Source organism: Temnothorax longispinosus, chromosome 2 (genome assembly GCF_030848805.1).
Source record: "Temnothorax longispinosus isolate EJ_2023e chromosome 2, Tlon_JGU_v1, whole genome shotgun sequence".
NCBI lineage: Eukaryota > Metazoa > Arthropoda > Insecta > Hymenoptera > Formicidae > Temnothorax > Temnothorax longispinosus.
This window is the reverse complement of record NC_092359.1, coordinates 16,158,957-16,181,312: the sequence shown is the minus strand read 5'-3', so window position 1 is coordinate 16,181,312 and position 22,356 is coordinate 16,158,957. Positions and strand designations below refer to the sequence as shown.

The following is a 22,356-nucleotide window of genomic DNA, read 5'->3' as shown; positions in this document are numbered from 1 at the left end:
GTAGGCCGGGGCTAACTCGACACCGGGGCAAACTTGAGACTAGGCTTTTTGCCAATTTAAATCTATCGTAGAAACTTGCCTTTCTTACTGTAAATGCGTCTTTATGTGCCAGTATTATCAACGGAATTTGGTAACATTTTGAGTTATAGTGTAATTTTTAACGCGACATAAGCGTTTTTAATAGTGAAAAGTAATTTTTCTGATCTCTCGAAAATGGTCTACTCTTTCATCGAGCTTTCGGGCAAAACTAAGCGACGTACAGCAAAATTTCCTTAAGCAATTTTGTACCTGAAGGAACGCTCTTTAAATGTATATCATTAAATTTGCTTAAAAATTTTAATTAATTGTTGAAAATTGCCTTTGAAAAAATTATGTCGAGTTTACCCCGGTATTTTTCAATTTGAAAATTTATCTTCGCGTCACTTTCCCTTTCCTGGGGGCAAAACTAAGCGACGTACAACAAAATTTCCTTAAGCAATTTTGTACCTGAAGGAACGCTCTTTAAATGTGTACCATTAAATTTGCTTGAAAACTTTAATTAATTGTTGAAAATTGCCTTTGAAAAAATTGTGTCGAGTTAGCCCCGGTCTCCCCTACTCGTAACTCGTGCGTTCGCGTAAAAGAGTCACAGTGCGATCTCGCTTCGCGTGTACTTACTTAGCGCGAGACATTACCGTGTCTCTTGATTTTTCAACCGCGAATATTCCATATAATTAAAAAGTATTGTTATTATCGTTGTTTCACGAAAAATTAAGTGATTTTTAATCTTTATTTACGAATTTGAATTTTTCTAGTCCTTCGAGAACGTAAAATTACTCTCATGTTCTTCTCGCAGACTTCATTTTTTTTTAATTGATTAGGAAAGCGATTAATCTACTCCAGCCTGTCGATATATTACAGTTTACAACAACGTTCGATAAATACAAATGACAAAAACTTTGCGCGCTCTTTCTCTGTCTTTCTCTCTCTTTCTCTTGTTAAAACTTTCGTTATATTCTCGGAAAAAAAATAGAAAAGAGAAAATCAAGCCACGAACGAAGAAAAAGCGAGACATGTATAGATGGATCATTGGACTGAAGAGAGACATAATTGTCACGTTTCATCCGCGTATTTTACGAACGGGAGTGACGGTGGAGAAATATAAACCGATAGTGTTCATTCCGCCTATCATTTCCTGAGGGCAAGGGAGATATAGGGTAGACGGTCGTGGGGTGGGTTGTGTTTAATAAATACATGACCGGTGCCGGGCAATAGTTTACACAGTCCGGCGTTTCTACGTGCTGCTGCACGATCCCCAGGATTATCCAAAATGTCGATACAAGGGTGCACCGCACCATTACGTTTTATCCGTTTTATCCGGATTTATCCGGATGCACCTATGCACATAGGGTGTCCAAAAATCGTCAGATTGAATTTTATGAGATACAAGAAGAGCGGCGAACAGGACGGTTCTCCTGCATTTTATTCAAAAGTAAATCAATTATTATAAAAAGTGACTGTTTAAAATATCTATCTTTTACGTTTTCTATATTCTCATCTATATTATTTCGATTTTTCCATCCTTTTTAATATCAATAGACGAAAAGTTCGAGACAACGCGGGAAATGTGAATAAAACACGTAGACAGATCTCTTCTCGCAGCGTAGCGATGCTCGAACATCATGACATCGATTTCTATCTGGCCGCAGCACAGCCCGAGCAAGACTAATAATCCCGCTTATTGTTTAGAATGTTTAGATCTACGCGTCGCTCGCGTGCGGCGTGTATCCATTTCACGCATCACGGAGCAGCCGAGATCTGTCGGCGCGACACGACGGCGAGGGAACTCGCGGATTGCCTGCCCGACCGGAGCCCGGAGCCCGGAGCTTGATCCGCTCCGCATACCAGAGCTACCGTTCGTTCTCTCGAATTTACCCCTAACCGCCGTTATATCGATGGCGCAGGCGGTGCCAGATGTCGAAACCCGTGCGCCGTGTCGGTCGCATACCTGCGATCCGGACGATAGCTACCGGGGGTCGGCCAATAGGTTCGATAAGTGACAAGGGCCGGCCGCGATAAACCGGACCTATGCAGCTGCGAGCTCGCAAAATCCGATCGGTCATTTTAGTCGGTGCTGGCCGTTATCGGCAAACTGTGCTCGGCCGAGCATAACTTGCGGCCGAGAAGAGTGAGTCGGTGATGTTCACGTTTTAAGATCTACATCGATTGAATTAACGAAAGCTGCTGATAGCGCACAATCCTTTCGCGTTTTCATTGTCTACTACGATAGACATAAATATATTATACATATTTTGGGTCACGATTTAATAATAAATCTTATTATTTTATGAAAGTTTCAGTATATAGTAACAGAAAGTAATTTGATAAATAATTTAGTATAAATAATACGTCGTTAAGTAAAAAAAATGCTATTGATTTTAAACAAATATGCTACATAAAATTAACAAAGAAAGCTGTTAATGTCACAAAATTAGCAACAAGTTAAATAATAATTACGTAATAATAAAAAATTGGTTATATTTATATTTCATATCATATTTTCGTGCATATGATATGAAATTACATTACATAAAATTACTATACGCGATTTACTATACGTGAACATTGCTAGCACACATCCACCGAGAAAGGTAGATCATATCTATATATAAATCTAGCGATCATTGAACTTGACATTCTCCCTCCGATTGTTATTGAAAAGATCATTTCTTTTGATGTACTTGAAGCAATTTGCGCAAACAAGTATTATAATTTGCAATGGCTGCTATTTTTTAAACTTGTCCGTTTCCGATCGGTGGACCATGAAGTTCATGTCTCGGCGCGTTATCTGTATATCATAAACGCTTCGGGCAGCCTGATACAGCATGCGAAAAGTCAGACCATGAATCCACATAAACCACGTATAACCGGACTGTCGGTGCTGCATCCTGTGACATGGGTAAATAGCCTTCATCGTCCTCGTTCGTGTTTCCTCTCTCTCTCTCTCTCTCTCTCTCTCTCCTCTCGTCTGAGATATTTCTCTCTTCGTAACTATTCTTGTGGCCTCTTCTATCCTTTTTCTGTCCTTTAATCTTCTTTTCACCCGTTGTTTAGCCAGCTTTAGTTATATCCAGGCAAAACGTTGACGTTAACATCCACTGTCTTTTTTTTGCTCATTGCACTTCTTTGTGTTTTTTGTTTAGCGCTCCCATCCGGGGATTTCATTACACGGTACGTAATAAATTCTTTTCTCTCTCTTTATCCATTGTCGTCTAAATTAATATAATTCCTAATTCGTGAATTCATTAGTCTGACTTTTATTAGAATAGCCATAACTTTCAACGTGATCATAATTATTTTTTATGTTTCTCAATAAAAATCTCTTTGAAATCAACATTTTGACCTAATCTTTTCTCTTTCGTTTTTTAGTATTTATATCTTTCATATTTTTCTGTCTTTACTTCTGTTCCACTTTTTCTCTCGTCTTCTGCTTGTCAACATTAAAATCGGTATACGCAACGGTACTTATGCGTATTAGAGAGATTAAGAACGCATGGATGCTGCGTGCGAGGTCGCCGCGATGGGAATGCAAATGATGAAGATTCATGCGAGATTACGTGAAACGTGGATTGTTAAGTCTTTTAATCCCAGCTTTTAGAGGGACTATGGGTGTTAGCGCCATCGCGGCCGCTTATATACAATACAAATCTGCCGCTCCGTATTGCCAAACCGTACTAGGATCTACCGCGTTCATACGAAATGGGAAAAATTGCGATTCGAATGCGGCCAATGTCGGTTACGTTGCCACGTATTATGCGTTTCGTATTTAAACGTTTTACTATCTGTCCCCTGGCGTCGCGAAGGCGAGGCTAGAAATGTAGATCTGTTTTCACGATATGGAGAGAGAACTTTGTTAAAAGTCGCTTTCTCAAAAAATTCCTTTTTCATCAATTAAAAAGAAAAGAGTTATTTTTAATTATTCATTACTTATTACTACTTCATTTCATAAAATAGACTTGTTTATGCTAGCACGGTCGATTGATTTTATAGGGAGAAATGTGAAAATGTTAAGAATGTAAAATAAGACATAATAATATAGAATGCATTTCTCTTTGTCACTTCGTTATATATTCAATCATATATTGTGATTAAATATAATTATATATTCAATCACAACAATAATAATAATTTTTTAGCGTATATCTCGGCAAAAAGCGTCGTGAAAAAAAATATATATAAAACAAAGGAACAACGGGATGCGATGAAATGAGAAATTCGAATAGAGTTTCGCGGTAACGCGAGCTAGTTAAGTCCGAACGAAATCACGATCCGTCTATATCGGTAAGAGCGTTGATTATCGGGCACGAAGTATACTCTAAAGAGAAACGAAAGAAGCGAGAATACGACGAAAAGAAGACAAAAAGACGAGATATCGGGAGCTTTGCAAGAGAGATAAGACCGGTCGGAAAGCAGAATCCGTAGGCGTCTGGCTGCTAACAAGAGTGCAAAAGCAACACAACAGTGTTGGGAGAGAACCTTTTAATGAATTGGTTGATAACAATACTCGGGAATATAACACCGATAGCGTAAATAGAAAGTCGGTATAGAAAGTCATGGCAAGCAATATCGATGAAAGAGAATTCAATTTTTGAAAGCAATGGTTGAACGAATGTGTACGATTGATTCTTTAAACTTGCTAAAATTAAAAAAATATATATATATGTACATTATTAATAATATACATACATATATCTCAATATATTATTATATTTATCATATTATCGTAAAATAACTTTCGCTTAACTTTTATTAAATCTGTGTTATAAGATAATTATAAGGAATTTTATTATTCTGTGTATAACACTAAAAGTTACACGAAACATTGGTGGAGAGCTCTTAAAGACGCGTCGCAGGTCGAGCGAAGCAATTTAGATTCGTCGCGAAATTCCTTCTTGAGCCGTTAATTGCGACGCCTTCGCGTGCGCGTTACTTTTTACCTTCTTTCCTTTTCTGCTTTCTTCACTCGTCTTCAAATCCGTTCGTCGTTCGCGATGTCTGAAGTATGTGTACCCGAGTACACTTAGACATCGGAGCAGCGTGTAACTTTATACAGCTGTGAGAGAACTAGCGGAAACGAATAGAAGCGGTCGAAATTGAGCACTTTCACGAGCGCGTACTTGTAACCGCAACAGTAAAAAGAAAAAAAAAACGTAAGAAAGAAGAGAAAAATTTGCGGTCTACCGTAATGCGAATGTACGAGTCGTATGTTACTGCACGCACTCGCTTCCATGTCACGCCACACGTCGCATTACGTTTTGCGGAGGACGGTAATTTACGGAGATCTTGAAAACAGGGAAACGAAAGATTTTAATTATAATACACCAAACGTTCCGTCGTAGAATACGGTCCATTTTCGTACGGAATTGCCTTTTTTAAAAGGATCTGTACGAGGATCTGTATAGAATTTATTGATATGTGATGTTTATTCAGTATTGAATATTAATATCTGTACTACTTTAATTAGGTATCAGTACAATTCGAAATTACAGTACATTTCTTATCAAAATTTCGAATTTTTTGTTATTAATTAATGTGTAAAGAACATTTCTATTTTTTGCACGCGCTCTATACTTCTAAGCACCTTCAACAATTCATTTAAGTAAGGAAAGATAAAAACTAATGTTTCCAAAAAAATAGCTTAAAATTGAAAATAGCTTAGACGTTAAATACTAAAATAAAAGGATGGTAAATTAAAGGTAATTATGATAAAATAAAGTTAGGCGCATCTCAATCATCCCGATTGTAAATGTGCGCAGTAAAGCAATAAAGTAATAAGATTGTTGCGTGCGGAATCTCTGAGAGCGTCTCACATGAGTTTTGCATGTGTAACTAACGCGAAATTCTTGGTGGAAGTTCCCGCCACGCGGGAGCATGCTCGAAACAGCGGAAATGCCATTTCCGCGGACACAATAACCCGAAAATGGTTTCTCGGAAACTTGATTTCCATGGCCTCGCACAGGGTTGATAAACGTCACAAGTGGTGTATTTTTGCGATTGCATCCGCAAATATATAACGATCAACATGCGGAAACACGCAATGTTATCGAATGGTCATTTAACTAGCAATCTGTTACGCAAAAACATATTGTATTTTCTATGAGATAATCACTTCTCTTTGTTACGTCTTGTGTTATTTACACAGCGATTCTATCACAGCGAAGCTATAAACAAATTATACTGAAATTTTACAACAATTAAGTTTTCATCATTTTACTCTTGATAAACTATAATGCTCTTATTACTTACAGGTTTCAGACTTATTATCATCTCTTAAATTTATGCAAATTTTGAGAACTATGATAATCTTTGCATTAATCGAGCGCGCGGTTGTAGAACTATGGCGAGACAGAGTAGAAGATCTCGCGAGTTCCGTTAACTCCAATTCGAAGTGGGTTCCAAGTTTTCCGAGCATACAAGCCTGATATGCAGATTTTACCGGCGTGGTTATCCCAAATTATCCTTGTAGGGCCTCCGGGCTGAGGGCGTGTTTTGTGTTAGCGAGTATGCACGAAGCACATGCATCTGCTGCACGTTCGCCGCGAGTGGGTGAGGCGGGCGGGCGTGTATATGAATACGCTCGTGTGTTTATGTACACCGGTATCGTACATAACGCGTATATATCGCCGCAACAAGTACAGGCTGTTTCAACCGAGCGACGATAATTACGTTTCACCGCGCCTGTCTCGTTGATGGCACTAGGTGCAACGAACATGGACATGCAACCAATTAATCGCATCAGCTTCGATTCAGCCCGCTATAGTTTAACTACGAGCTCGTTACATCATACCTCCAAACGATGGTGTATTCGGTTAATATTGCTGATTGCATTACGTGTTCTTGATTTGTCGCATCTTTATTATATTTCATAGTGTCATCGAATAAAAATAATTTGCAACGTCGTATATATTATTTACTATCAAACTATATTCTTGGAGACAAATGTACTTTATGTATACTCTGTTGTATATTTACTTATGTATACATATATATATATTTTTTTTTTGCTTCCTCATAGAGGAAGCTTTGTTTTCATAAACTTCGTATATGGACCTTTGATCGCATATAAAACTAAATCTAATCAACCAAATGTTAATAAATTATATATGAAATAGGGATAGAAAAGACCAAAGAGAAAATTGTTTTTTTAGTTTTCGATGCCAATGTGTTTCTTATGTTCTAAAACATCGAAATATCGTATTAAAATAAAATGTCGGTATGTGTGTATGTATGTGTGTATGTATGTATATATATGTGCCAAATTTACCGAAATTTTTATAACTTCAGAACTAATCAACCAAATCTTAACGAATTATATATGATAAATAGGGGTACAAAAAACTGAAGAATATAATAGAATTAATAAAAATTGCTAATAATAAAAGGGTTACCAATTTCTGTTAAAAAAAAACAGCCAAACTTACCACAATTTCTATAACTCAAGAACTGATTAACCAAATTTTAAAGAATTATATATGAAATAGGAGTAGAAAAAACTGAAAAATATAATAGAATTAATAAATATTGCTAATAATAAAGGGGTTACCGATTTTTATCTAAAAAAATCTATATGATTGCCCTAATTTCCGCAAATTTTGAGATATCGAGCTTAATTTTTTTTTATGGATAGAGTATCATTAAAGGTAGGTTGGTGTAGAATTTGGCAATGATCGGTGAAGGGGTTACCGATTTTTGCCTAAAAAGTGTACAAGTTATACATGTAATCTTATATATAGAACGTATCATTAAAGGAAGATTGTTTTAAATTTCGCGAAAATTGGTGAAAGGGTTACCGATTTCTGTCTAAAAAATATATAGGGTAGACCAAGGCAAATCGGATTACTAATTAGCACGATAAAATAGCTCGTTTGAAAAAAAGAACACTAACGAAAACTGTCTTAAAACTTATATTGATCCGATTCGCCTCGGTCTACCCTAAGTTATTTGATGGATAGAGTATCATTAAAGGAAGATTGTTAGTGAATTTGGCGAGGATCGGTGTAGAGATTACCAATTTCTGCTTAAAATTAAAAAGTATAAGATGTACATGTATTATTAAAAGAAGTTTGTTTTGAATTTTGCGAGAATCGGTGAGAGGGTTACCGATTTCTGCTTAAAAATGTGTAACGATTTCTGCTTATCATAGCTGCTTATCAAGCAGAAATATATTATGTATTATTTTTAATCTATAGCCTAAAAATATTTTTAACATTACGAATAACAACAGATAGAATTATATTTAAAGATACAGGAAGCGATTGAAGCATGAAAGTTAGCCTTTTACAATTATTAGGAAATCCAAAAAAACTTGAATGTTCAACAATTTTTGTTCTCATTATTTCCAATGATTGTTTTACTTAATTCCAAATTTTTGTACTTTCTAAATACACGATAAACAAATGTATATTTAGTTTCAGACAATAAAAAATAAGTTCCAGATCAAATTGTGTTGATCAGGCAAAGTGTCGAGTTTACCCCGGCATTTTTCAATTTGAAAATTTGTCTTCGCGTCACTTTTCCTGTCCTAGGGGCAAAACTAAGCGACGTACAGCAAAATTTCCTTAAGCAATTTTGTACCTGAAAGAACGCTCTTTAAACGTGTACCATTAAATTTGCTTAAAAATTTTAATTAATTGTTGAAAATTGCCTTTGAAAAAATTGTGTCGAGTTTGCCCCGGTCTCCCCTACAGGTTCAGCTTGAGAAATACATGTTCTGTCCGAGAACGTCATGGTTGAATCACCGATCAAGTATGTTATTTCATTATTTCATAACACCGGCGTGTTTGCCGATCGCTGACGAACAATTGACAAATTAAGTTTGTTTCATTTATCCGCGCTGTGATGAGATAATATCACGTAAATTAAATTCAAGCGTAAATATTTCCAGAGAAAAATAGCATTAATTTGCAAATATTTCCGTAACCGTATCTTAGTGCTCATACTTTATCGTTAAAATATTATGTGTGTATTGTACAAAATGTGTGTTCGCGCACTTCCACTTTTTCAAAAATATTTACAATAAAGAGATACTAAAATTAAGCGGTCAGAATTGAATAAGTTTCTAAAATACGAATCGCAAAACGTTCCGCCACATAACGCTGCGGAATCCTTTTACGTGTACATTTGCGGTGATACGAGCTCGGATTCGCGCATAGTGAGCACGATTGAATTTCATCCGCTGCAAAATTCAAAACGGTCTTGACAGAGAACAATAGATGGCATTCGATAGGATTTGTTTCTCGTATTTAAAATTTGACGAACAGTAGTATAAAAACGGTATCAAGAGACACGGCACGCATATTTAAAGTCACCATCGAAGACGTCGATGACAACAGACCCGTCTTCGACAAAGTTAACGGTAACCTAAGTTACTTAGGTAGTTAGCGAGACGTATCACTTTGTCGAAGATCGGTTTGTTGTCATTTATGTCTTCGATTGTGACTTTAAATATGTAAAATTAAACAACAAGACGGGCCTCATCAGGACGACCCAGATGCTCGACAGGGACAAACCCGCCAGAGAGAAGGAGGCTTATCTCACGGTACTCGCAACCGACAATGGAAGGCCGCCACTGTCGGTTGCGAGTACCGTGAGATAAGCTTTTAAAGTCACCATCGAAGACGTCAATGACAACGGACCCGTCTTCGACAAAGTGGTACGTCTCGCTAACTACCTATTATAATAAATTTTTGAAAAATTATAAATAGTCCTCCATTAATTAACGTATAAAATGTTTTATTAATAATTCACAAAGTGCATAGATCAATACTTTAAAAATCAATTTCAAGAAGCTAGACACATTTCGTCAAATAATATCTGAAAGATATCACTTATAAAACATTTTCATATTCACTAGGGGCGTGCGTATGGGTATTCATATTAAGTTCTTTTGTTCATTCATATATACTCTTTTAGGAAAAGCAATTTAGCAAGGAAGATTTACTTTGATATATTTTGAATTTTGACACAAAATATAAAACATTTTATAAAATATTCTTTCTTTAATTACCTTACTTTAATATTTTAAAGTATAAAAAAATAAGATTAATATTAAAAAGCAATTGTTTTCAACAAATTTTTTTTATCACTTGATTTTTAAAATAATGTTTTATCATCTGCTCTTTTATTTTATTTCTTTATCTTTTATTAGAGAATCTACTAATTTTTATTATAATGTACATTGTATATCTTAATCCGTTTTGAGACATTACAAAAAATTTTTTCTATCTTTAGTTCTCTCTATATCTCGTCTCATTCCGTCATACAGGAAACAATGTTATTATGCCTTCTCGTACGAGGAAACAGCATTATCATAATATTATTCCTATAGAAAATAACGTGTTTACAATGTTATTATATGATACGTGGAAGAGGGGGGCCGCTCGAATTTGCGCTTAAACGTTGATCGAGTTCATTAAGGGACCGTCGGCAAGACCCATCTCGTTAGAGCCGCGCGTGTCCCGAGATTGAAGCTTTCGGCGTGAGCGTAGCCTAACTTTCGTGCAAAGTTAAGGCCGCGTCGCGCCGCGGGGTGCGAAAGCATCTTCGAGAGAGAGAAGCAGGCGTGACTAACCCCTCGATTCAAGATAAGCTCGACCTTTGGCGCAATGCTGGCGTTTGCAATGTTCGTCTTTGCTTCTCTCTCTCTCTGTCCCTTTTCTCCTTCTCCCTCGTTGCACGAGTATCGCGGTTTCGCAGACGAGATTCCGCGGCCGAACACGCTTAATCGTACGGTAAATTGCGAACCACTGCAGCAACGAATTAGATTTTATTCGTGTTGACCAGGGAAACATCGTGCGGATATACTCAGAAAACAGTTTTACGCAATTTATTTTTAATTATAATTTTGTATAGAAGAAGGGGAATAGGACAAAAATTAATTATATAGTTATGTATATTTTAGATATGCGTGTATATATATGTATTTAACGAATAATCGAGTGTTACAATTGGAGCACTAGTCTTATTGTCGTATTATTTTAAATCGTGTAGGAAATTGGGAAAGACACGAAATACATAAACGAGTTTAAATTTCACGGGCGAAATCATTTAGAGCCTCAATGTTTCGCGAAATTAAAAATGTATATAAAAATGTCTTATTGTATCGAGTAATAGCGGATAATATATACGTACTATAAGCACTGATACAAATGTAATAAGTTTGGTTCTCGATGTTACATACACGTGCTCATTGATATTTATTCGAGAGACTGGAAAACGCGACAATCCGCGTAAGGCATTATATAGCAATCAATAGCATGGAATATTAATTTGACAATTGAACTGTAAATTATGCAATGAATTATGCAAATTATGATTAAATTTATCGAAATTATGCCGGTTGTAAACGCTTCTGGCGATATCGGGTGATTTTCTTTCGGCGGTACGCTTCAACAAAAACACGTATTCATCCAGATGCACTAACATCGGATGATTTATTTGGTACGCTCATCAAGAGCGAACCATGTAAATTCGGCTTAAGCGCGGCGTAGTTGGGAGGGATCGTCGTTTAAAGCGAAATAAAAGACCGCTGGCCATCGATCAATCGTTAATTGTGTACTTCGGGAGAAGGAGAAAGAGAGAGATCGTTCGGCTGAGATTAATGTGCAGGAAATAAACAGCCGTTCGTAGTTGTACCGGTTGGAAAAAGAGACGTTGTGAGTTATACTTCGCTTGTGGGAAGATACACGCGGATGTATTCCCGTGTATACTGGCCAAGTATAAATTCCGTTTAAGCGATACGGTGTTTCGAAGATTTGTTTCGCGACCAATCGCATCGTTCGATTAAATTCCCCAACATCCTCAAAAAATGCTGATCAATACAAGATCATTGATTTAAATTGTTCGCATTTTGCGGAAGAAAAGAAAGCAAAATTCTTATTTCGCACTAAGTTAAATATAATAATTAAATTATGATACAGGCACTTGTAATACTTGAAGTTAAGATGTGATATATATTTTAGGTCTTTCATAAAAAATAAAATAGAACGAATAAGAGAGAAAGATATTAATTCGCGTACAATGATCAACTAATTGTAGCTTTTTTTTTTATAAAACCATACTAAAAGTTGTAGTTTTCATTATTCTGCTCAAACTGTATCAAAGTTCATATATGAGTCTTATTTTTATTTTTATTGCTCTTAGTCTGCTTTGTCTTATTCTTATTCTTCTTATACATATAGATTAGATTGTGTTTTGCTTTCACTTTTCCTTAAATATTTGTAAAAATTTTATTCACAAAACGTGTAATGTAGATGTGTATATGAAGTGTAAATGTATGTGTGTCAGTATATTGAATTCAGGTTCATGGGTTCGCTAAACCCAAATGACTGTATGAATCAATCATCCCTTCGGGGAACTAGTTACATCGTATTTCCGGCGATAATTTGTTGCCTTATTGCAACCTAATTATTGATTCTTAATTAACACACATTTTTTAAATAATATTATTACGTAGTTAATAATATTATTAATATATTATACAAAGTTAACACATATTTGTTAACAGCGTACACCATATTAGATCAAAATAATTTTTGCTATTATGAAAGCAAATAATTCGCTGAATATAGAATTTACGAACCGTTGTCTTGTTTAATTATAGTAAAATTCAACGAAATCCTACCCTATATATATACGCGGCTTTAATTTTAACAGGATAAAGTAGGATTACTTGCACACCCTTTATTTGCCCTTTTAAGATTCTGGGGATAATGTAGGTATTCCAAAGATTATTTCGCAGTCTGTTAGGATTATACGCCACAAATTACATTTTCTTCTCATAAATTTCGCGGCTAACTGCAAACATTATTTCGAAAAAAAAAATATAAAAAATTCTGATATCTAAAAGTTATATAAGCTTAAAACATATTCTTTTATAATGGAATATTTGATATATGATATATATAGAAAATGTTTTTAATATTGAAACCAAGACATCGATACTGCGATAATATGTTTAATTACGAATCAATGAATATCAAATGCTACTTCAGCACAATTAATACAATTACATATACAAAAAGGCTGCTAATCACTGAACGGTATTATGCCGATGAGTAGTGACCCTTCCATTTCGAGAGTGGAAGAAAGAGTGGCAAATAACAATAATTTTATGTACCGTTCCAACACGATAGCCGGTCCAGTTTCGCCTCATGCCAAACAGTTCGTTGATTAATGGCCCAAATTACTGGCGGCAACTATAACCCCTGCCTGTGTTACGCGCGCAGTACTTCCAGACGAAGTTTCGAACGCAGTCGAGAGTTTGTAGTTAAGCTACTTAATCGTGCTTGACTGTAAATCGCGGCTCGTAACATCGCAGTCGATATTTCGCACAAAGTTGCACTCGAATAATGCTCTATCTCTTTCTCTCTCTCTCTCTCTCTCTCTCTCTCTCTCTCTCTCTCTCTCTCTCTCTCTTCCTCTCTCTTGAGCAAAAGATAAGAACTAATACGAAGATAGTTCCGAATTGATAAGATTTCGCTACATATGATGTATTGGCAGATTTATTGTTTTATTCTTAGCAAGACATACTTTTTTTATTTTTTTCTCACTTCCTAGAAAGTATAGTAATAACTTAATAGAAAATATCGCCAATGTGATTCCCAAAATGTGAAAAGGCAATAAAATTTTAGTCAGTAATTTATATATCCTAGATTGATTATATTTTATCCTAATTATTATAATAATTTCTATTAAAAAATATCTTGATTAATTATACAGATAAATAACTATATTTTTAATTATTTCAATTTTATGTTTAACATGTATTTGAAATTATTAACATTATATTGAATATTAAAAAATGTTACGCAAAAAGGTAGCATTAAAATTCTTTGCAGACAAAAGGAATAGCAGTAATTCCAATGTAAAGGTATAGTATGTCTGGAATTGTTACAGAGTTACAGTTCTCTTTTTCCAAAAAAGAAGACCATCAATTCCGTCTCTCTCTCCCTCTCTCTCTCTCTCTCTCTCTCTCTCTCTCGTTTTTCACACAATTTTTATCCGTTTTCGCGTGCAAATGAAATTCAACTTTCGGACGCGATATCGCATAAAAGCGGACGAGCATTACGTCTATATATATGCCGTCAGCAGACTTTTCGCGAGTTGAATTTATGCCCCGCGCATTATTATGCCGACTGGATACGGTGAAGGCACTCGTATATCGTATTTCAATAACCGGGTATCGCTGCATGCATCATCCGCTGATCGAGGAAAGTTGCACGTCTCGTATTCCGCTCCGATAACCGTGTAAACATAAACCGCTCTTTACTCGAGGAAAGGCCAGAATTAATAAGCGTGTCCGAAGATATCTCGTCATAGATAACCGTAACTCATTCGTTGATTATTTAAAGTCCATTTATCAACCATTTATCTGGATTTTCCGAGATATATGAATAATAAAAAAAAGGGGCGATATAAAAGGAGAAGAATAGAATATAATAAAGAAATTAAATGAATAAACAGAAAAATTAGATTAATGTCTCTACGAAATTTACTCAAATTAAAGTCTCTTGGAATAAGACCTATCTCCCAACTTATGCCATTAATTTTTATTCTCCTAAATGTTATTATTGTTTGTCTCTAATTTATTAGATACAGTTACAGAATACATGTAATACAAAGTTTTTTTTTAATGCAACAAAATAGAATAAAGTACATAATCAAGATTTCACATTCTGGTAAAAGGGACATATATATATGTCTATCGCGAGCACAAGGCTTGTAACTGCTTGTAACTGCTCGAAACTCTAGCGCAAAACACACACGATAAAACAATCTCGTGCGAGCTCACCGTGTGACGTATCACTCCCGCTCTCGTAAATGCAATTCGTGCGATGTGACTCGCGCGCATCGACGGGCAATGAGCGAGTACGTTCATTATCGCGGCATCCTCTTTACACGCCGCAACTGCCGCAATGATAGGATCTTAGCTTCTCCTCCGCTCGCGTAGGTATATATACGCACGGTTATCTGTGCGCGATTACATACCTACCTAAACAGTAGTTCAAAATTCCCCTTCCCACGGCTCTCTCCTCTGCTCTGCCTGTCGAAGTGTGCCGCTGCTTTGTGTGCCCTAACTTGGCCGTAAATTGAAGAGCCTCTGCGCGAGCAAGGATAACGCGGTGTTGATTTCTCGTGGGAGATGCGCAGCGCGCGGAGCATGTTGTAGAACGTGGTGCACATCGCGGTGCGCGGAATACGGACGCAAATGTCTCGCCTCGATGCATTCAACGGCGCGATTGCGTCGCGGAATATTAATGCACACGCGACGACAAATCTAGCCAGCATGCGGATAGGAGGCAACTTTTTTGATCGATTCAACGGTAGGTACCGCGTTTCGGCCGTTCCGGCGCGATCTGTCCCCGCGGTCGTCCAATATTTACGTTTTTAATGGTGCAAAACGATGGGGGAATTGGAAATCGGTCACCCCGTGGCGGAGAAATTTTCGTTAAATGGTGCGGTTTTGTCGGTGGTTTGCATCGCGTCATAATGACGGTTTTATGATTACACTGTGATTAATAATTGTGGATACGATGGAGCGATTTGTATTAGCTGAACGAAATACAACAATGATTTCCTTCGATCATTAAAGTTATTGATATTAAAATTAATAATTAGATGACGAAAAATGACAGTCTTTATAATTTTATATTAATTTTCACGGAATTTTAATTCAAAAGTTACTTACAAATATTTACATTAATAATAAGGTATAAAGTAAAAAAAAAAAATTAAGATTTGTAGAATCCAAAAATATTACTTGCGGGTGCGGGGTTATGGTAATTGCTAAATTCAAAATTTGGATATTATAACTTGTGAATAATGTGAATAATGTGAATATTAAATAAATCAAATTGAATAATGTGTTCTCGCGCTAATGTACAAATTGCAAAATCTTATGTGAATATACAAATGTACGGACTAAAAAAATATATTAACAAAAAATTTATACGAGTTTGAAATTTTATCTTCAAAATCTCCAGTCTCTTCTGTTTGAAACTGGTATATCGTTATATGAGTTAATACACCAGCTCATAAAGACTTGTTTTTCGGCGAGAAAGGGAAACTTTACGTCGATCCGCAAAAAATCGCGAAACACGGCAAAGCCAAAGCTAACCGCAAAATATCCGGATACAACGAGTACCTCGTGCATATAGCCAACAAAAAATCTCATAAATATCACGTCGTCGTAGCTATTACCGCAGCCGGTGGCTACATGGAATACTAATCGTAACGCGCGCAGAAAGGGAGAGAGATAGAGAGAGACGGATGCCTGTCGTCGCAAACGCGGCTAAACTTTTTCAATTATGTACGCATAAAACGCGTCTGGTCGGCCTGGTCCGTGGAGCGGACTCGCCTCACGTCAATATTCCCGACCTATATTAAAAGTGTTCCGATATCCTGCGATTAAAAGTCGGCGATTAAAAAGCAAGGAACAGGCGGGATGCGCCTCATAAATAACGTATAATTTAATCAATGACGACGTCTAATTACCTGAACGTGCGGAGAACGAGAAATGAGTAAAAGACAGATATAAGACATGTGTGTGCGATTCTTGACAAAGTACGAGATAGATGTATATTTAACCCTTTTTCCCAGATTATTTAACAGCTACAAAAAATATTTGTTAATTTTTTATAATACTCTATTTACCAAAATATTTTTAACTGAAAATATGTATTAGATCCATCTATACAAAACTAAAAGAAACTGATATATATTCACAGAAAATACAGATATATGCTAACAATATATTTTATTTTAATTAGTCACATAAAATCATATGGCCACGCACAGTGGGAGCGAGTGGATTAATAACTAAATTTTCTTTATATGATAGAATTCACTAGGTTCAATTTCTTGTATTACGCGCAAAGCTATTACGTGAGCAGAAAGTAAGTAAAGACGTAAGTACGGAGTAAGTAAAGGGAGTTAAGAAATACACGTGAAGAATATAATAAATAAAATTAAAGTAAAATAGCTTCTTCGTGTGAGCGTAAGCATGAAGTTGTCGGGGAAGATTTCACTTGTTTTTCCAACGTTATCAAAAAGAGCTCTCCGGACATAGAGGGTCGTAATAATAATGTTTCATGAGCGACGGATGGATATTTCATATTTTGCCACCTGCGTGCGAAGCGGGCACGTGAGAAATCTACGACGGGTTCCGGGGTAACTAAGTGTTCCGCCTCTACGGGTTAAAAACCCGAGGGCAACGGAGTAACTGAATTAGGAAGGTGCGGGTCGGACACCCTTTTAACGCGGCCATTTACCTTTCCCAATTTTCCGTCGTCGCCGACGTGTTGCTCACCCCCCTCGTCGGGGATGCTTCGGCAGCGCTAATAAAAAGAGCTGTGGAACGTGAACATCGTACTAAGTGAACGAGTTATTATTTCTGAGTCACACGTTTGCTAAGCGAAATGTTATCATTTCGCCGTTATTGGAACGGGAAAAGAGAAGATATATCGTGGTTATTCAAAGCGGTTGCTTCAAAATGGGAGACATCCACTTTCAATAAAAAAAGAAAGCTGGCAATACGAAAACACGTTCCACGTGTAAATATAGAAATCTTTTTTTTCATGCACCTATTACAAACTTTTACTAAAGTTTATTTGCCTTTGGCAAGTGTGTCACTTTTTCTCATAATTTTTCAACATTTTTTTCTGATTAATTATTACGGAATGTAATTATTCTTAACACAAATTTCTTATAAGATACATTTTTCATTAAATTATGTAATTTATATCCGCGGAGGAATTTAAGAACAAAGATGTATTTAGTAGATAGACTGCCAAGTTTAAAGGATACATCGGCAAACGATAGTCTGAAGCTCGAGTGTACACCAAGCCTCACGTTTGCGATATGAATTTCATTGCGCTTGAAGTTTACGATGTAGACGACGTGCGGCGAATTTGGTCGGTTTCCGTATCACGTGAAACAATCGCTTGCAAACACGCGGAAAGTAAATCTTAGTTGCCATACGGTGATCGGTACACGTTTCCATGACATTGTATATGTAAAGCAAAGTGCGCTGCAATTCGAGATTACTGAGAACAATATCTTAGAAGATATGAATATTTTGTGGATATAGATTGTACATGAATATTTACCATCTATTTTTACCGTTAAGCTCAATACAATTTGATTATATATATATATACCCTGGTTTTTTAAATAAAATAAAATTGCCATGCACTATGCTGCCGCGCGCGCAACACCGCCTGTCATCGTACCTATATAAAAGTATATTGCTATATTAATATTATACACGTTGAATATTACAGATCATTCAAAATACAAAAATTTTCTGGTTTTAATTGTAAAATAAAATAGCTTTGAAAGTAGTAAATCGGACTACATCTACGCGAGATAATTTATTACTCGTAGCCCCGTTATCTATTTCGTTTTATTTTAGCATTTTGTTATAAATTGTCGGGCCAGAGATGAAATGACATTAAAATTTTAAAGCCAACGTAATAAAATTGCAATTCAACATCCATTTTTATTTCGCTGGCTATCGGTCGAAATAACAATTAAATGCATCGATCGAGTCTGGGCAATTCCGAACCCGTTACGTTAATTAACCCATGTTTTCGCTCTCGGAATTAAACATAAGACACCCCGAGACTGGTGGGGATAATGTACGACTAACTTTAACACGCCGAGATCTACAGGGTGGTAAATCGGACGATTAAGTTCCTCGTCGTTCGAAAAGAAGCCATCTCCTGTCATCGTGGGCGATCGGATCCCCTTGCGGCACCCTTCGCAATCTTCTACGTCTCCCTTCGCTGATCTTGCGCGATCCACCAACGTCCTATCCTCGTCCCACGGTGTTAAACTCCGGGAAAACGGGGAGAGGGAGGGACACCCAGCGCGGCGAGGAAAGAAGTTTGAATTTTCCAACGTCGAGTTTGACTTGCAGAGTGCTAATATTAAAGTTCGTCGTGTGCCGCTCGGGAACGGAAACGGGAAGGGCCAAGGCCTTCTTCGGAACGGGGACACGGAACGGAGAGAGGTGCCTGCCGCGCCTCGTGCATTAGCCGAGGCTCTTGGGATTAGATTAGAATTTGTTAGGGGCGTCTCTTCGGCGGTAACTTCGTCCTAGGAACGCCGCGCCGCCAGTTTTGTTTCATCGCCCACGGGCGTGAGAGCTTTTCGGAAACTTTATTACAGGAAGTTCCGTCGGGACGCGCGGCCCTGCCACCAGGAGATGAGGCACAACGTTTTTAGAACCGACCTGTCGAAGCAGACCGGAAGGGCCGCGAGACCTTCATCCTATATTGTTTGCACGCTGTTATCCCTGTCTTGAGTTGTAAATGTCATCCTGTTTGAATATAACTTTCTTCCAGCGCGCGAAAATCGGAATGTTGTAAAATAAAACAGTTCTCAAATTATGATATTCGTATATACGTGTGTGTGTTTATTATTTGATAGGTAATCGTGAAATTCGGAGAAGTGCACATTACTGCACATATAAGAATTCATAATGAGTTCAACTTCTGAGTACTTTGTCACTTATGAAATAATGTGATTATTTTATTGATTGTATCACTAATTATAATAACTTCTATAAATGATTTTTTAATGATATTATACAAATATAGATATGTATATGTCACATATATATTATTATATTTTATTCTCACATTTTATTATATTTGTCTCTTCTTTCAAATAATTCTCGCACCCATAATTAATAAATGTTTTCTCTTATTAATGATATATACATTTAGTCGTTATATCTATATCAAGAATTTATATAAAATCATTATTTAAACAATTTTCATATTAAGATACAGATATTTATTTTTTTCGAATGTTTATGACTTATTACGATTGATTAATGGTACGCCTCAGTCGACCATGGCCCTTGAAACTTACATTCAGTTTGCTGAAGCAGTGGCTTCCAAATTCTACTCACGCGGTATTAACAACAAACTTTCCTCCCTCAGAAGAAGAGTCAGTACGGTTTGTCTATCTTCAAGACTTTACCGAGGTTTGCTTCGTTCTTGCTGTACTTCACGCATTAAGCGAAACACTACGGGGCTGGATTAGAATTTGTCAGAGCTGTCGCGCAATAACTTCGTCCCGGGGAAATGCTTGGAGTTTGGCTTTAAGAAGTTTGCTTCTCGTCTTACGATAAATTGAAACTAATTTACACCACGCATAATGAAGTTCTTAAAGTGCATCTCCGAGACCCCGGGAGGAGAGTGTCAAGAGAAAAATTTGTGACCTCGGAAAGTAGAATGTATCGCATGCTGCGCGCAGAGTAAAATATATACTAGTCGGCGTATTACCCTTATTATTACCCTCGATGCGATTTAAATAAAATATTACTCCGTTGAAGTAAACACACACACACACACACACACACACAAATTACAATCTCGATAAATAATTTAGTGCCAGGATTGATTAACCTCTGATAAACTATAGATATTATTGTTGAGTTACAATACTAATCAGATTTATCAATTATTATTTTAGTAATTTAATTTTGGTAATCAATTTAAGTGGTTATTTTTAATAAAGCTGATCAATTTTAGCAGTTGTTTTTGTTCAGCAAAACTTCAGCATCGCAATTATCGTTATCCTGATAAATAGTGCGATATACCTAAAATAGAAATTATCTGAAATACCTATATGCCGATAAAATGGTTTTTCCTGTATTATATCTTTTTTCTAACTTGTCCCTCATCTACTCCTGTTGTAACAGACGTCGATCGTGAGTTCGTTCCAAATTGACAGTTTTACGACCACGTTAAGTTTCTTATTTTTGTGCCTCTCGAAGCCGAAGCACGAGAGAGCTTTTCTTCGTCGTCCCACTTTGGTCGTCGACAACTACGAACCTGACTTTCACTTCCTCTTAATTCGATTCGATTTACACTACGGCGAGGAGCGCGGTATTCGTATAACGGCATTACTTTTACGATTCCTTCCCAGACTGAAAATCGAGCACGACTCAGGAAAGCTTAGTACAGTTCCTTTTATTACCTGGCAAAAGCCGAATCGTTCTCGAAATCGAGCATCTGCGCAAATAAACGTAATAGCAAAATGCATTTAACGATATTTAACGTTTTGCAGTCGTATGAACTCGACAATTATAGCACAACAAATGGCTTCACTTTGTATAAAATATATTTTGTGGATAGCTACAAAAATGATGAATAATTGAAATTTGTTGCTGCGACAAATATTAAAATGAGATAAATATTGGTATAATGTTATTTCAGTTTTTAAAATAATTTTAGAGCTCCAGAGTTTAAACGACTCAACAATTTATTGATAATTACGCGTTTTCTTAGTTAGAGTCTTCAAATATTTACTCTAATATCACATTAACCGGAATGATCTCAGGGGTGAAAGCGTGGCGCATCGTAAACGTGAACTACCCACTAGACCAGGCGAGATAACACAAGGATGTAGGCAAGAGTGTTTTTAAGATATGAAATTCTCTCTCACAATTTTCAAAATAATCATAGAAAACAATTTTATGAGAATAATATAATATAAAATTCTTTAAACGCGTACGCGATAAAGATAAATACAAACAAACAAAATAAATATAATAAATGAAAGAAAGAGACATTGAACCAAAAACTAATGTAAAAATAAATAGTGAAATAAACTATTCTATAAAACCAATTATTTTCTATACGTAAATTATTCATTTTATCAATAAGATCAGTGTTAATCTAAATTTCAACTAGTTCAGAAATTTCTAAACAAATTCCTGTATTATTTGTGTTAACGTAAAAATCATTACTGAAAGTTTTCCATATAGCGAAAAGATTCTTTTAATGAATCCGATTTAATATCGCGAAAAGTTGAGACAGTTTCGAGAGAATTCTGCCTACGCCCTTGGCGTAGCATAAGATAACAATACAGCTGGTGTAGCGCCAAGCTGTATAGCCGTTTCCATAGTCATAGTCAGACGGTTCTGCGTTTTATGATAATGCTCTCACGTCAAACATACACCGTTACCCCGGGCGTTTAATGCGTTTACTCGAAAATTTTCGTCGCGACGGAGTAGGTAGAATGTCGCGATTCACCTCGCGCATTACAAATGTTTTTTACGGTGTTGTTCCGTAAGCGAGTTACGGCCGCAAAGCTCACCTTCGAGACCCGTGCGTTTCCTCGGTGACGTGGAAATATTATACTTGCTGGATTTTACGGGCCGCGTGTTTAAAACTCGCATGTTTAATTATTCCCGCGAAATGTAAACTACCCGAATTATGGTCGAACTGCTTCGCGTGGCTTTAAAACTACGAAAGAGATACGATTATCCTTTCTAATGGTTACACCGAGGTTCGTTAACGT

General features: G+C 36.5%; 1 protein-coding gene across 2 annotated transcripts in view; it reads right to left on the bottom strand.

Moving 5' to 3' along the window:
* Positions 1–22,356, bottom strand: part of Ror (tyrosine-protein kinase transmembrane receptor Ror) — a 250,063-nt gene that overhangs the window by 19,597 nt on the left and 208,110 nt on the right. The window lies entirely within an intron of this gene.